At 42.1% G+C, this 3,131-nt stretch overlaps 1 pseudogene; it reads left to right on the top strand.

Moving 5' to 3' along the window:
• The first annotated feature begins 1,298 nt into the window (after positions 1-1,298).
• On the top strand, positions 1,299-1,887 carry LOC114608714 (annotated as a pseudogene).
• Positions 1,888-3,131: the final 1,244 nt, after the last annotated feature.

The raw sequence follows: 3,131 nt of genomic DNA, 5'->3' as shown, positions 1-3,131 counted from the left end.
TTAGAATGGGTTACAGAATACTTTACAGAGTATAGTTTTACAGTGGTATTTGTCTAACAATCCCTACTGCAAATAACCTAAAGCAGATGGATTCTTCTCAGAATCATGGAATTGTGTCTATATCATATGCAGTTTACCTAAAGGGAATGACAAAAGGTGTAAGGTAAAAGCTAGGAAACAGATTTGCAATACCAAAGCAACCGAGGGCACTGGCTCCCCAGCACAGGGAGTCTGTGTACAGTTCATTATTGTAAAATCTCTATAGGTTCTCCCCTTTACAGGACAGCTTTGGATATGTTAAGTAAGTAACCCAGTGTTAAACTGTAGAGATATGGGGCCAAGAGTCAATGAAGTTAGACCAAACCTTCTACTGCCTTTTGTGAGCACAGTGTTAACCATAAGGAAGGAAGGAAGGAAGGAAGGAAGGAAGGAAGGAAGGAAGGAAGGAAGGAAGGAAGGGTATTCTTGCATCAGCGGCAAAGAACAAAGGAAATAATTGCATCTATGGCCATGAAGCCAGCTTTTCTTTTCTTCAAAGGATGAAAAGTTATTCATTGGTAAAAGCAAGATTTATATGCAAATAAACAGTCTATAAAATATTTTGGAGAAGAAAATATTTTACAGGTACATTTAGGACTCGAGATTCCTCTTGTACCTTTCCTCTTCAGATCCCATCCCAGTTGCTAGGTGTATTTTTAACCTCCTGTACAGCACCTGCACTGTAATTGGTTACACACACACACACACACACACACACACATGTTCAGAAAAAATAATGCGCAAAGGCTAAAGTAACCTCCCAAAGTCTACTTTCATGAGCAGATCTCAATGGCTTAAAAGCATCACTGGTTTTGCAAGATGCATCTTGCAAAAAAGTATAGAGGGTCTGAAATCAGGCTGCCTGATCTGTTGAGGCCAGATCTTCCACTGTCTTGCTTGAACATGTGAGGACAGACTGTCTAACCCATGTAATCTCGTGTCTTCACCAGCAACCCCGGGGATAAAAAATAGCAATGAACAGTTGTTGGACTTTTCTATCTGGGGATTCTGCATGGGTAGATTCAACTAATTACATATCAAAAGGATGCAGGCAAAACAAATTGTGTCTGTATTGAAAACTCAGGCTTCTTGTCATTATTCCCTAAACAACATGCTAGAGTAACCACTGACTTTGTGTTTGGCATTACAAGCTGCCTAGTGAAGATGTAAAGTGTGTCAGATAGCCTGTGTAGTAGGTTATGTGCAAATACAGCATGGCAGTTTAGATTAGGAACTGGTTTCTTGCTGATTGTGTTAGTGACTAGCTGTTGTGTTCACAGGTGACTCGTCAAGATAGTTCGCTACTCTCTTGACCCAGAAAATCCCACAAAATCTTGTAAATCACAAGGTTCAAACCTTCGCGTTCACTTTAAGAACACCCGGGAAACTGCCCAGGCCATCAAGGGCATGCACATCCGAAAAGCTACCAAGTACCTGAAGGATGTCACTTTAAAAAAACAATGTGTGCCATTCCGTCGGTATAATGGTGGAGTTGGTAGGTGAGCCCAGGCCAAACAATGGGGCTGGACACAGGGACGGTGGCCAAAGAAGAGTGCAGAGTTTTTGCTGCACATGCTTAAAAACGCAGAGAGTAATGCTGAACTTAAGGGTTTAGATGTAGATTCTCTAGTCATTGAACACATCCAGGTGAACAAGGCACCTAAGATGGGCTGACGAATTTACAGAGCTCATGGCTGGATTAACCCGTACATGAGCTCCCCCTGCCACATTGAGATGATCCTCACTGAGAAGGAACAGATTGTTCCAAAGCCAGAAGAGGAGGTAGCACAGAAGAAAAAGATATCCCAGAAGAAACTGAAGAAACAGAAGCTCATGGCACGGGAATAAATTCAGCATAAAATAAATGCAGATAAAAGTAAAAAAAAAAAAAAAAAAAAGGAACTGAGTTTCTGCAGATTTGGTATCCATGGAGACTTTGGACACAATCTCAGTGGATACGGAGGAGTGACTGCAGATCACAGGATAACTGAGAGGAGTAAATGAGTCAGGATATATGTTGGGCCCTTAGCTCACTGCCTGGAAGACAGTGCTCCTTGGTTTACTGAGTGACTCAGTCAACACTGTGGAGAGCCATGGAGAATGATTACCAGGCACTGAAGCGTAACTGTGTCTGCCAAGCTGGATTCTGCTTTGAACTTGTGATTTCTGCTTTCTTCTCTTCCAATCTCAGAATGGGAATGTTATGACTATTACCTGTCTCCTGTCCTGTGTTTGTATGTTGGGAGCAGATAACTTGTTTCTTCCACTGTCTGGATCCACATAGGAGGAAGGATTTTGTTGAGGGGTTAGACAAAATGGAGTGCCCCAGAGCATTGTCACTGTCAATTTAAATGGTGATGAGTGTGGGGGATTTTAGACTGATAAAAGTATTTAGTGAAATACTGAACTTGTCACTGCATTTTTTCTGTTTTTGGATAAAACTTTTGGGGAACTGGGCATGCATGTGGTGCCTGAGAATCACAGGGGCTCCTGAATGAACTGGGGAGAGCAGAACATGGAAATCTCATGGCTTCTGTCCCTAGTGTTAGTCTGATCTCTTGTGGCTATGTCGGGAAGAAATTTATAGATATAATTGCTACTGCTAATCAGCTGACTCAAAGGAGAACAATAACTCATGGATTATCTAGGTATATCAGAGGTAACCACAAGAGCCCTTGATATCAGAAAGGAGGGCAGAAAAAGTCAGGAGGAGTCAAGTATGGGAAGGACTTAGTCAACCATTGCAGGCTTGGAGATGGAAGGGACCATATGGGAACCATGAAAAGGAAATAGCTTTTGCTAACAATACAAATGAACCAGGAACTCGATTCTCTTTAGAACCACCAGATAAGAGCCCAGCCAGCTGGCACCCTGACTTGGGCTGTGTGAGACCTCAAACAGAATACTCAGCCTAGTTCACAGGATGTCTGAACTACAGAACTGTGAACTGATTAATGAGTCTTGTTTCAACTGATGAGTTTCAGATAGTTGGTTATGAAAGTACTAGAAAGTCAATGCATCTGGTACTATTTAAAGACCTGGTTACAGCAAGAGACCACGGGATGTGAGGATCTGAGAAAGCCCCAAGTTAA

This window comes from Grammomys surdaster, unplaced genomic scaffold, assembly GCF_004785775.1.
Source record: "Grammomys surdaster isolate TR1022 unplaced genomic scaffold, NIH_TR_1.0 125934, whole genome shotgun sequence".
Lineage (NCBI taxonomy): Eukaryota > Metazoa > Chordata > Mammalia > Rodentia > Muridae > Grammomys > Grammomys surdaster.
This window is presented reverse-complemented; position numbering and strand designations above follow the sequence as displayed.